Here is a 14,236-nt window from a genome sequence, read left to right on the forward strand (position 1 = left end):
CTGGGTATCAGGGGGCAATGTGTGTGTGGTTCTGGAGAGGCACGTGGCATCTTGGTATCAGGTCTAGAGGGAGGTATGGGGCATCTTGGGGTGGGCCTGGAGGGATAGGGGCATGTTGATGTGGTTCAGGAGGGAGGGCATAGCTCTCAACTCACAAGTTTTTGGCGGGTGTCGCCCGCCTTGTAAAGGGCTGACTCACCCGCCAAGCCTCCTGCACGCCCATTCATTTCAATGGGCGTCTCACCCGCCAAAAACAAAATCGGGTGATTTCACCCGCCTTTGCAACAGAAATGGTTGAGAGCTATGAGGGAGGGATAGGGGCACATTGGTGTGGATCTGGGGGAGGTATCGGGTCATCATGGCGTGGGTCTGGAGGGAGAGATGGGGGCACGTTGGTGTGGGTCTGGAGGGAGGGATGGGGGCACAATAGCATGGGTGTGGAAGGAGGGATGGGGCAACTGTGGGTCTGGAATGGAGGGATGGGTCATCCAGGTGTGAGCATGGAGGCAGGATGGGGGCATATTGCTGTGTGGAGGGAGCGATGGTGGCATCTTGGTGGGGTCTGGAATGGATGGGGCACATTGGTGTCGGTCTGGAACAGGTATGGGGCATTAGTTGGTCTGGAGGGTGTTGGGGAGAATTTTCATTTCTGTGCTAATTCCCTTGAACATTAGAGAGCCACAGTTCTTTTGCTGGACTTAGGACTTTTAAATTTTAACTACTGAGTGAGTGGGATCTTTTTCTCACTCTCTCATGTGTTTTTCCCTGATTTGGATTTATGTTTTCACAGTTTTTGGAGTGTGGCAAACTCCATAGGCATCTGCTTTTTGTCTAGTGACACACAGCACCCGCGGTGCAGTGTCACTGGGAAATCCTTTGGATTTCTATTAAGGTTTAAATACCTTTTCTGGGTTGTGTTCTATCGAGCTCATACGCTCGTTTACGCGTCTTGCATTGTAAAAGCAGCTGCTTTCAGTTTGGGCCATACTTAAGAGCATCGGAGACAGGCACAGCTATCGGCTGAGCCGTCCCTTTTATCACTGAGGCTTCAGAAATTGTCGAGGGCCTTTACTTTATCCTGTTTGGAATGGCAGTGACTGTGGGATCCATTCCTTTGAACTGTCTTCCCCTTAATCAACGGATTGCTCCGTTTGTGAACCTACCACTAACAGTTTGGTGGTCTCTCTTACACCATATTATTGTGGGAGTGTCAGTGATTTTTAAATACATTCTCTCAATACATCTTGATATTTCACACCGGCATGTATCTTGTGCGACTCTCTGGAGGCAGCTACCATGCCTGGCAAAGTCCAGCACCGCACCAAGGCTGCGGCTTGTACCAAGTAACCTTATGGGCTTCGCTCAGGAAAGCATGCTGGAGCATGTACAGCCACATTGGAGCACCTTGACCTAGGGGAGTTTAGTGGGGGGTATTTGAAAGGGGGTGCAGCCCACCCAAAAAGGCCCCTTCGATTCTAATTTCTCTATTTCTATGTCTTTGGCCGGGCAAGGAGTGGATTTCTCTAGAAACCGGGTTGCGCTAGGTGTTAGGGCAATGTGAGTTATTCTTCGTCCTTTTGTGGGTTAGGGGGTTGGGTAAAGTTATTGGAGGAACGCAGGATAAAGTCTTGCAGGGGCACACATGTAACATTTGTAGCAGGAGTCTCATACCATTCGGGCCCACTTTCATGGCTGTGGGGGACATACGCGCATATATAGCAGTTAGTCTTATTTAGGATCTGGCTCATATCATTCATCCATGTCAGGATGCTATTCCTGGGGTGCTTCTTCCGATACTCCTGATCTATGTGGGCAATAGTTACAAGTTCTGGTGTTGGGGGCTGTGGTGTGACAGGCAACAGGTTACGGGCGGTGTAAATATCATGGTGCTCAAGGTACCAGAGGAATATAGCGGATCCCACTGCTAAGAGGATACAAACTACGGATATGACAAGTGTTTCGTTTGGGGTACATGCATACCTATTAACTCGTGGACGCCTTTTTCCTGCATCCTCGTTATCCATTATAACAACCTGCTTTGTTCCCTCGCACAGGGCTGATCCCAGATGGCTGAGTTCCGGAACTTGGCTGTTAAATGTCACACGTTATATATAGTATATATTTACACAAAAAAGTTCAAAATCCCTAAAAATTACCCTAACGGTGCCGTCCGTTTATGTGCTAGATCACAAGGGTTGCACAGTGTAACCCGTTCTGCTGTTACCGCTTCTGGCACCTTACCTTGACACGTCTTGGTGAGGCTACTTCCTACCCTTGAGGGGATGCTGAGGCCATTTCATCTGTGTGTCTCGGTGGGGCTACTTCCTACCCAGGAGGGGCTGCTGAGGCCACTTCTGTATGTTCAATTGTCCTTGCTTGTTCCGACCCTTTACCAAGTCCTTTCTCAGCCAGGTGTCAGAGTTCAAACATAGGCAATCAATGTTGCTTCCTAGGGTGCAGATTATACCTTGAAGTGTCTGCCATTGGTTCGGCTGCAAACCGGTCCGTGTTCCTGGTCAGGGGTGGCATATCTGAGGTGGTGCTTTTTTGAAATGGTTGACATGGATCCACTTTTTATGGCCAGCAACCTTCACAGCAGTCTGCGTTGCCAGTAGGACCAAGTAAGGCCCCTTCCACCGGGCCTGCAAGCAATTGGTCCGGTCAAAGCTCTTGGTATACATGTAGTCACCGGGCCTGATAGCGTGGCCCTCCCCTTCTAGAGCTGACAGAGCTGCTTCCTTCACCTGTTGATGGATAATAGATAGTTTATGCATTAGTTCAGCACAGTAATCCCTCAACAATGGCTGTTCAATATTACCAATAGCTTTTGGTTTAGGGATAGACTTGGGGGACGGCCCATCACAATTTCAAATGGGGATAATTTGTGTGTCCCCTTTGGAGTGGTACGCATGTTGAGCAATGCCAAAGGAAGGGCATCTGGCCACTTTAGGTTTGTGGAGGCACAGATCTTTGACAGCTTGTTTTTCACCACGGAATTAGAACGCTCTATAATCCCGGCACTTTTTGAATGATAAACCGAATGGAATCTCTGATCGATACCTAAGGCAGTACAGACATACTTCACAACTTGGCCAGTAAAGTGTACTCCGTTGTCGGAATACAAAAGGCTGGGCACCGTATACTGGGGCACCCAGTACTTTAAGATACATTTTGCTCTGGAAATAGCAGTGTTCTCTCTCAGGGGGTAAGCATCTGTCCAGCCAGAAAACCCACACCTCATCACAAGGCAATATTTCAATTTGGCAACTGGTTCCATCTGTATAAAGTCCATATACACCACCTCGAAGAGCTGCGTTGGGAGCCTGCTATGACTTGCTGGTACTTTTACTGACTTGCCCACATTGTGCTGGAGGCAGATGGCACACTGTGCTGCCCACCTCCTGCAATAGAATCCAATTTTCCGGTTCTTCCATGCCTTGCTCAAAATATCCTCCATTGCACTTGCATTAACATGGGCATTCCCGTGTGCCATGTCCACTACCATGAGTAAATAACTGTCAGGGAGCAATCACCTAATTTTGACTCTGTCCAACCACACCCCCTTGGAAGTCTGTTCATTGTTACTGTCCTTAGTCCATGCCTTAACTTCACAATCTGCTGCTTCTCTTTGGATGTCTCTCACTACTTCTTCACGGTCCCTTCCCAGTTCACCACCATCCCTGTTCCCTTCCACATCCCTTTGTATCATGTTACATTCTGAAAGGGGCATTTTACAGTGTTCCGCAGCATATTTAACCACCTGGTCTGCTAAATCGTTTCCTTGTCCCACAATTCTACCACCTTTCTTTGGGCGGAGCACTTCACTATAGCCACCTGTGCGGGTTCTGTCAATGCCGCTAATAATTTGTTTATCAAATTACCATGTTTTATTTTGGTACCATGTGAGGTGAGAAACCCTCTTTCTTTCCATAGCAGGCCAAAATTAAAGGCCACACCATGTGCATAGGCTGAATCCTTATAGATGGTAACAGCTAAATCTTTGCTTAGTTCCAGAGCCTTTGTCAAGGCCCTTAATTCTGCAGCTTGCGCTGATAACTCGGGTATGCGTTCCATATGGACAATTTAATTTTCAGTTGTTATCGCATACGCAGCCACTGTCTCCTCACTTTCCAACTTGTAACATGATCCATCACAAAATAGAACCCCATCACCACCCTCCAGGGGAAGGTCACTCAGATCGACACTACCTCGGGTCTGTTCATCAGTATGTATCAGGCAATCATGCATGTCCTGATCTCCCTCCTCACTTGGCAAGGGCAAAAGGGAAGCTGGGTTCCAGGTACTGCATCTCATGATAGTCACATTTGGTGCAAACAATGTCAATTCATATTGTATTAAACGGGCTGCCGTGAGATGCTGAGTCTGAGTTCTAATGAGCAACACATCCACGGCAGCTCCCAGCACTAAACCAGCGCTTTGCTTAAGAGCTACTGCAGCAACTGATCACATACAAGGGGGAAGCGCTGCAGCCACACAGTCCAAGGTTCCAGAAAAATAAGAACAAGGCCTTTGCCTTCCATTTTGTTCCTGTGTTAATACAGATAGGGCACAACCTTTCTGTTCATGTACAAAAAGAGTAAATCGTTTGCTGTAATTGGGTGTCCCGAGCCCTGGGGCACTACAAAAGGCGCTTTTCAGAGCGTTGCAGGCCTCTCTCATTTCTTGTGTGCAAGCGAAGGGTATCTAATCTTTTTCTGTTTTCAAACATTGGAGCAGGGGTTCAGCTAGCAGGGAGAACTCGGGGACCCAATGACGGCAATATGAGGTGATACCTAATAGGCATCTCAATTCCTTAAAGGTACTGGGATAGGCTATTTCTTGGATCACTCGTACCCTTTCAGGTGACCATGCAGTGAGAACGTATCCCAAATAATCAACCTTTAGCTGTACATACTGCATTTTCTTAAGTGACACTTTGTGACCATGGTAAGCCAAATGCTGTAACACGATCAAGGTACCTGCTTTACAACTGTATTCAGTATATCCACAAATGAGGATGTCATCCACATATTGGATGAGCATCACACCAGGAGGTAACAAAATCTCATCCAATTGTTGTTTTAATGCTTGGCTAAAAATAGCCAGGCTCTCTGTGTAACCTTGGGGTGCTCGACAAAACCTGTATTGTTGTTGTGCTAACACAAAGCAGAAGAGGTATCTAGATTCTTCAGTTATGGGTATGGAAAAGAACGCATTTTTAAGGTCCACTACGCTAAAATAGGCGGCTGTGGGGGGAACCATAGTGAGAATACTGGTCACACTGGGGACAACTGGATACCTGGGGTCCACAACCTTGTTAATTCTTCTGAGATCAATAAAAATCTATACGGGGTCACTTCATCTCCTTTCTTATGAACAGGAAGCAACGGAGAGTTACATGGGCTGTCATCACACTCCTCAACAACCCCAAGCCGTATAAATCCTGTATAATCCTAACCAATGCTGCTTCTCCTTCTGGAGATACTCTGTACTGCAGGGTCCGGGGTAGGGGGACCCTATGTTTTACCTTGATCACAACAGGGGGGATGTTCAAAACACCTACATCATTACTGCCGGCAGCCCAAAGCTCTGCGGGCAGTACCTGTAACTCTGGCGGCAATGGTTCAGCCAGATAACAACCATCAACTTTGGATTTACATATACCTGTTGGGGAACAATAAATGGTTGCATTCAAAGCTTTCAAAAGATCCAACCCAAGGAGATTCTCAGGACACCTGTTAGTGATGTGGCCCCTAAGGGACCCTTGCGTATGGAATCAAGGCTCGACTTTTTGAGCTACTTCTTTAGCCGTGTCGATGATTAGAATCAGCCAATCCCGGCCACAGCGATTAGCTATGTAGCTCCATTGAAGCTTAAATTTGGCATTGTCTAGAAAGAGACGGGGTTCGTTAGGAACAGTTAAGCCTTGGGGAAGTGATTTATTTTTGAGATATTCGAGCATTATGGGGTATAGTGATGACTATGCCACAGCATTGATGAATGCTGTATCTATTATAAACAATAGTGAACTGGAACTAGTTCAAGATCAGAACAACGAATGGGATGAGATATTACAGCTCAGAAAGAGACTTATTAGAACCGAACTCCACGGAGCTATAATGCTCGAATATCTCAAAAATAAATCACTTCCCCAAGGCCTAACTGTTCCTTACGGACACAGCTAAAGAAGTAGCTCAAAAAATCGAAATCGACCTAAAAAAAGTGGAAGAGGATATTAAAAAACTAATAGCCCTAGACGTTCTCAAAAAAAGATTAGAAGAAATAGACAAAGAAATGAAGGAGTTTAAAACAATTAACACCACAGAACGCATTCAACGACTACAAAAAGATCTGGCTAAATTTAGCCATGAAAAAGCATACCCTTATACCGTTGATGGATATAAAAGCACAGGGAATGCCACTAACGGGCCACAAAAACAGAACCGAAGAGTGAGATTTTGCCCTACATCTTTTAGCTCCAGCAATAGCAGTAGCGATCCTGATAATTTCAATCCGGATAATTATCAACCCACCCTAGGCAGAGGAAACCCCAGACGGGGCTCCTATAATCAGATCAACAGATCCAGGAATTTTTTATACCAAGGCCCAACGCGGGGCCAAAAAAACAACGATCAACGGCAACTACGGAGCGGGAATCGCTCGTAGTGAATATATCACAGTATACACTCACAGTCCTTGAAGAACAAGTCCTCAACAAAGGCTTAGGATACATGATTTCTAAATAACACGACCCGTTCGAGTTTCGGGTAGACTTTCAAAAATTGATGCGTAAAATTCATCTTAAAGAATATTTCGCTGATGATACCAACCTAGCAGGCTCGACCCAAACCATCAATCATACAGGACTTTGAAATCCATCTCAGTTTTGCCCACCTAGCTCTTCCTTTTCAGCTGAATCCAGAATCTTGGAAAAAGAGTTCTCTCTGAAATAGAAGCTCTAGAACAAAAGAACTCGCACATTTTTCACAATCTAAGTAAATTTGAAATGGAAGCGCTAAAAGCCCTGGCCAAAAATGAAAAAATAATAATAAAAAGAGCTGACAAAGGTGGGAGCATAGTGATTCAAGATACCCAAAACTATGTCAATGAGTGTCTCAGTCAATTGAATAATACCCAGTATTATAAAATTCTCAAAGAGAACCCGAGTGCTAAACTTCTAGAAGCGATTGACAGAAAAGTTACTAAAGCAGTAGAAAGAAACTGGATTAGTAAACAAGAGAGCGAATTTCTGGTGAACAAAGAAGCGTCCACACCCACTTTTACTGCCTCCCCAAAATTCACAAAACTCTTCTCAATCCCCCAGGTCGACCAATAGTGGCGGGGATTAATTCCATTTTAGAACCCCTATCAAAATTTGTGGATCATTATTTGAAAAACTACGTCGTGTTAATGAAATCTTACCTAAAGGACACTAAGGACGCTATAAAGAGGTGTGAACATCTTTCCTTTGATAACACTACTCAATATTTGATCACTCTTGATATAATCTCTTTATACACCAATATACCACAAACAGCTACCCTCGAAACAATCGAAGAGGTCCTCCTTACTCGTATAGATAATGACCCAGTCCCCACTTCTTTCATAATGTGGTGCCTCGAAATGGCCCTTACACAAAACTTCTTTGAATTCCAAGGAGTATACTATCAACAGATAGAAGGAACCGCAATGGGGGCCACCATGGCCCCCAGTGTGGCGAACCTTTATGTGGAATGCTTTGAGAAACTGCATATTTATACTGCCCATCCTTATACGGCCAATCTTATGTCCTGGGCACGTTACATCGATGACGTCATAGTGATATGGAAAGGCACTAACCAGGAGGCAGAAGAGTTCCTCATTTGGTTAAACCAGAAGAATCGTCATCTGCAATTTACAATGACCATCAATCAAAATAGGATTAACTTCCTAGACGTCACTATTTTCCATGAGACAGGCACCCTTCTGGTACAACCTTATCACAAGAGTACCGAAAGAAATTCATTACTTCATTACCACAGCCACCACGTAAAACACCTTAAAGACAATTTACCGTTTGGCCAGTTTCTTAGGCTTAAGAGGAACAGCAGTCAAAAGGAGGCCTATGAAAAAGAAGCAGATATCTTGACAGATAAACTTATAGAAAGGGCTTATCCTAAAAAACTGGTACGCCGAGCAGCAAAAAGAGCCTATAATAATAATCGGCAATCATTATTAGAGGACAAAGCTAAAAAACCGAGAGACGACAGAATTGTAAGTGTAAACACTTTTTCAAATCTAAGCCTGACCATTACGAACATAGTCCGGAAGCACTGGAAGATATTTAAAAAATCAACAGCCCAGTTAACTTGTCCATTATTCGCCTACAGAAAATCGACGACTATTGGAAATCACATTAGCAGCAGTAAGTTTAGAATTAACCCTAAAAAAAGTGAAACTCTCACACAAAGTTGGGGCTTAACCCCCATTACAGGACACCATCCATGAGGACACTGCAGTGTGTGCAAATACACCTCTAAATCTAACGAAGTAGAGATAGGTCTGAATAAAAAATGGCAACAAACTAAATTTTCCAACTGCAACACAGAATATGTGATCTATATGATCACATGCCCATGTGGTAAAAGATACATAGGCAAAACGAATAGGAAAGTCAAAACCCGGATTATCGAACATCGAAGCTGTATTAACGAAAAAGTGCTTACAGCCCCTATGGTTACACATTTTATAAACAATAACCATACTGGTGAAGATCTCCGCTGGACAGTTCTCTATACTATGATAGGCACTGATATCAACAAAAAGCAACAAGCCCTAATCAAAAAGGAACAAAGACTTATTTTTTTAACACAGAGTGACAAGGAAGGGCTAAACGATGCAGTGGAATGGGGCAAAATGTATTGACTCGATGTTGTTACTTCGATAGCCACTTCCAGTAACCTGCATTCATCATCCTTCCTATTGTTGGATTAGATTGAGGATCATTTTTAATCCCCTCTTTTACAGGAGCTCTATAACTAGTATTTCCAACCTACGCATACTGTTTTGAGCATGGGGATCGTTTTGCATTTGGGGCGTTTTAACATTTTAACGCCTTGACTATCCGAGTAAAAGCATGGAGGCTTGGTCTTCAGTTAAAAGGCACTGTGAGCATTTAGTTAGCGCCATTGGATTAGCTATATTTTTGTATTTGACACTCATGCGGAGTCGACACAAACAAGGGACCACAGTCCCTATATAAATCCCCACTCAAGATGGCGGCTGCCTATCTTTGAGGGCTAGAGGACGAACTCAACCGGCTATAGCGAAGTCCTGCAAAAGACTCGCCCAACTGAGAAACCAACTTCAGGTAAAACCTTTCTTCTTATTTCGCAGACCGGGGTTACTCCTGTCCCCCCTCAGAATAGAACTACAATAAGATTGAGAATTCGCGACTAACCCGGATAATTTACTAAAAAATAGATTCCGTGCATATAAACATGCCCATTTCTATTCTGGCAGGTATTTAAAAGACGCTTTACTACACAGAAGCCTATGGTAGTCAATATAGCTCTACCTCAGCGTACACTAAAGAACACGGCGACTTATCATAACGAGCCACGGTAAGATTTTAAATCCATTGGTGGTTTACTTACCTGTTATCTTATTCATACAACCCAACCTCTGAAGACCCTAATGAGGTACTTCATTTGTTTTTTCTAACAGCTTATCCAAGACGAACAAAAATTATTCTGAGGGCTGCAGAAAAAGGTTTCTCAATTGACCTCTTTGTAAGGATTATAGAGCTATTATCATCTTAAACCTTCAGGTAAATACTCAGGGGGACAGTTTGCTAATTAATGCATAACTAGTCTTAATGCCTTAAGGGTGACTTCTTCACTGTGTTCCCTGTTATACGGCCTCGCAGGGCGATTCTACATTTTTGCAACCTCTATTTTTGCAGGATGTTTATCCCTTATTAAGGGTCTCTTCACCTACAGAAGCCTTAAATATGCCTTAACCAAGCCAGCTTCTGCATTAACTCCACAGAGGGGACAAGGTAATTTATATCCTATGCCTCCTCTTGAGATTTTTCTCTAAATCAAGATAATAGCACTAATAGCTTCTCTCTTTTTTATTGTGTTTTACCAACAGTTACAACCATTTGAAAACACGTCAGATTTGTCGTGTACACTTTCCACATTGAGCCAGAAGATTCTTCGGCTTAACAGATTCAAAGTTTAGATTGTGGTTTTTTAAGTTTAGTGACTATACTCCTGATGAAATTTCTGTATTAATTGACATTGAACAGAAACATGTCGAGACTACACAATGGTTACATTTTCTGACCATAGTAATATGAGAAATGTCGAAACAAGGACAATACCAGAGAACTAAACGCTAGATACTCTGCATTATTATTGATCAGATTAACATTGATGTCAATCCTACCCATTAGGGTACAATATTGTCACTGTTTTAGAGTGTTTTATTGAGTGTTTTACAACAGATTTGTAAAAAAACATTTTTATGTTGTCTTTATTAAAATATTAAATGTGTCATAAATAGCAGTTGATGTTTAATGCTTATAACTGTTGTGTTATCCTATAGGAACAGACACCATCTCCTCAGGTTCACTAGGGGCGTTTCAACTATTGCTGCTGTGTTATCAAAGAACATTATTCCACTCAATTCATCTTCCACAAACCCATTGCCATTTACTCCAACCATTTGTCGCTGCGCCGCGCCAGTTGAGAACACATTGTTTTCGGGGTTTCCAAAGCTTTCCTGTCCTTGGGGTGGTCCCGCAGGGAGTCCACCTCAACCTCTTCCTCTCCCACCCGCCGGTTGACCGCCCAGTGCCATTAATGTGGGACAATTCTTTTTCCAATGTCCGATCTGGCTACAAAATTAGCACTGATCTATTCTTGGGGGTGTCCATTGTGGAGCGTTACCTGTGGGGTTTCTTACCTGAGGTTTCTGTTCCTTTGGTTTATTATGAGGTATCTGTACCAATTGTTGCATTAACACTTTGTGCTTAAGAGCCTTTTCAGCTTGTTTCTTTCTCTCCACTTCTTCTGTTTCCTGTCGCTCATAATATTTCGCCATTTCCAGAATTTGTTGAGGAGTACAGGCCTGCCATGTACTCTCCCCCAACTTCAAGGGGCCTTTAATTCCTTTCCTTAACCCTTTCACAAGCCCCATAGCGTACCTCTGGCCCGTGACATTACTGGTTGTTTGCCTACTGTGTGCTTGAAAGGCTCCTTCGAATCGCAGGAAATATTCCCCTACACCTTCACTGGGCCCCTGCACTATAGCGTCTAGTTTTTCAACATTTACATCTGTCTCACGTAAGACTGTGGTAAAAACTGTCAGAATGCGTGTACCTAGGTTCTTTAAATCCGCGGAAAGAGGCTCGGTCGGGAGGCGCTCATCACTGGCTGGCTGTAATGCCTTCCAGTCCAGAGTGTCGTGGTCTCTGCCTCTAAAAGAGTCCCAAATTTCACTAGGGGTTACCATGGCCATAACGGTGTTCACATCTTCAAAGGTTAAAGTCCATGCTTTAAACAGTGCTCTTAATTCTTTGTAAAACCCTGCTGCATTTGTTCTGGGGTCAGGGGTGCTTTTGGCAATGCTCATTAATTCAGATCGGGTCAGGGGAACATGCAGATAGGTTTTAGCAAATTTTGATTCACCCTGGTCATTAGGTGTCACTGTTTGGGCGCATTCCCGAAGGGGCATGGAAATGATTGTTGGAATCATAGACTCCACTAGGTTCTGGAATAGTTTACAGAGTTTTCCTCCTCTTCTCTCTCCCAGTCCTGACCTATCCTCTTTATTTCGTGTTCACATTCTCGTGCTGTTCTACAGATTCCTTCGTCACTGTTCTCATCGCATCCCAATTCTACCAATTCTATCAAACTCGTCAACCACCTGACCTTTATCGCCTCATCCTGGCTCTTGTATATACCCATCCATTCTTTTGCTGTCTTCCCTTCGCCCTTGTTCATCACCTGTTTGGCAAACCGCCCCCCCATTTTCCCTGGCCTTATTCAACAACTCCTCCCTTTTCTGCTGGCCCATTCGTGCCCCGTCTTGTTCCTCTTCATAATTTTTTTCAATCTCCCTATTGCTAGGCTGATTCGTGTATATAGATCCCATAAATATGGCCGGTCAGCTTCGGTACTGAGCTTGTTGCAAAGATCTGTCAACAAGGTAGTCCAGCTATGTGAGGTCTTTTTGAACCATTCATGAACTATACCGCCATGCAATCTCATTACCTGCCTAAATTCCCTTTTCGTGCATTTTTTTAGTTCTGCCAATAACTCGGGGTCATCCCCTCCTTTGTCAAAAATACCCTGTGCTATCTGTTGTAGTTCCTGCGACCTCTGTGGGGCCAATCTTTCGTTCCTACCTACTCGTTTTTCCTCCTTCTGGGGTGGCTTCATCCATCGTCCCCTTTGTTACTGCCCCATCATAAGGTGGCGGGGCTGTGGCCACTGCGGCCGGGGTTACTAATCGCAAAAGGCTCTTGTTCGTTTTCTCGTGCTCCTGATCACTACTACTACACACCTTATGGGTTTCCTTTGTCTGATCTGGCAGGGCGGGGTACATTCCTTTGCTAAATTTTATTAATGCAGCTCTATCCCCCACATCTAACAGGTGCTCAAACTCTTGGTTATCTAATTCACAGGCCTTCTCCTGTATGGTTCGTTTTTGTCTTTTCCTATCCTTTTTTATCTTGGGCCATTTTCTGCTTTATCGCTTCTGTTCGCCACTGGCGAATAGCATCGTGTTGGGCGGGGCGAACCTTTTTCCTTAGTAATACCAATTCTAGGTGTTCAATTGTTTGTACACCAAAGGTACCCGCTTTAGGCCATTTAAATTGAATGGACTTCTTTGTATAGTCCTCCCAGTTTTTACAAAATTGTACTGCCCCCAGGCCATAATTAGTTAACATAGTATAACATGGAGTGCCTTCGGCAGGCGCTTACATAGGTTCCTCATTCTTATTTTTATTGCACAAGTTTCCCATTATTAATAATTCTATTATTAATAATATATATATTTTTATATATAATATATATAATAATTCTATTACTAATAATATATCCTTTACCAAAGATCAAATAATACGTACCATAAAACTGATACCAATTGTGGTTTACCAATACAATTTCTGCAGATACAATTCACTCACCGCACCAAAGAGACCGCCTTCCTCTGTCTGGTTCTATTCCTAGGCAGAGCAGTCTTCTCTCCTTCTCCCTGATCCCCGTCTTAAGACGAGGACTGTGCTGTTTGCATCAAAGGTGCAATAGATTTTTGGGCTCAGAAGTCATCGTCTGAAGACACGGCTCAGTGGAAGGCACGCATCAAAGTGAAGCACTGCAACTGCAAGGCCCACCCAGGGACGCCAAGTTGTAAATCTTAAAATTCACCAGGCGGAGGTCTCCGTCAAACGCACTCGCAAGCGAGTTTAACAATCATTTATTGCAATCAAGACAAAGCTTCCGCGGAAGGGCCGACTGCAAGACACATCATAGGGATGCTGTCAAGAGTGAGCTGTTGACATTACAGGGTTCATGCTTTTTATAGGGAAATGGTAATATTGAGCCTTATGGCTGGCGTGAAAACCAGACACTTCCAGACATACAATTTCCTGCCAAAATACTTTTGGCTGTAATCCCAGACATTGCGGCGAGAATTACAAAGGCCGGACATCGCTAATGGCTATTAATTCTGGGTAAGTCATAGCAATTTCAGGATGCAGGTGTGACCTTTGGCATGCATGATCGTGAAAAACAAATGTCTCATCAAATTAGATACAGTGGGGAATTTTGCAAACCAATGCATATCTTGCTGAGGTTAAACTAATCATTTCCTTTTATGGGTTGTTTAAAGAAAAGCAGGACACACATTTTACAGAGTGACGCACGAGCGCTGGACAAAAGCTCCCTTTTCACACACATTCCAGGAAATAACTCCAAAGATAGATGGTTTTATGCTTATGTTTGTGGGAAAGAGCGCGATGTTGATCAATCATTTTTCATGAAAGAGAGAGCCAAGGGTCGGCGAACACATGCTGACTTGCAGGCTGCACACTGTGGGAAGGGAAGCAAAAGAGTGCTAACAGCTGCTGTTTCATGGATGCATTTACAGGAATGGCGAGCAGAGGGAACACTCCTAAATCTATGAGTAATGTGTGCTCAAGGTGAAAACCCTGGGCCACTATTGCGGACACAAAAGCAGTTAC

General features: G+C 43.9%; 1 protein-coding gene across 5 annotated transcripts in view; it reads right to left on the reverse strand.

The window, feature by feature from the left end:
• The window catches only part of LOC138487712 (adiponectin receptor protein 2-like), a 1,243,553-nt gene that overhangs the window by 410,125 nt on the left and 819,192 nt on the right, over positions 1 to 14,236 (reverse strand). The window lies entirely within an intron of this gene.

This window comes from Ambystoma mexicanum, chromosome 9 (genome assembly GCF_040938575.1).
Source record: "Ambystoma mexicanum isolate Mex_15411 chromosome 9, UKY_AmexF1_1, whole genome shotgun sequence".
Lineage (NCBI taxonomy): Eukaryota > Metazoa > Chordata > Amphibia > Caudata > Ambystomatidae > Ambystoma > Ambystoma mexicanum.